Consider the following 210-nt stretch of genomic DNA (forward strand, 5'->3'; position numbering starts at 1 on the left):
GCTAAGGTATATACTATGTAAATCTGAGTATGGCTAAGGTATGGCTAAGGTATGGCTAAAGTATGGCTAAGGTATGGCTAAGGTCTGGCTAAGGTATATGCTATGTAAGTTTGAGTATTGCTAAGGTATGGCTAAGGTATGGCTATGGTATGGCTAAAGTATGGCTAAGGTATGGCTTAGGTATATTGCTATGAAATTTTGAGTATGGCT

The sequence above is a fragment of the Branchiostoma floridae genome, unplaced genomic scaffold (assembly GCF_000003815.2).
Source record: "Branchiostoma floridae strain S238N-H82 unplaced genomic scaffold, Bfl_VNyyK Sc7u5tJ_1588, whole genome shotgun sequence".
Lineage (NCBI taxonomy): Eukaryota > Metazoa > Chordata > Leptocardii > Amphioxiformes > Branchiostomatidae > Branchiostoma > Branchiostoma floridae.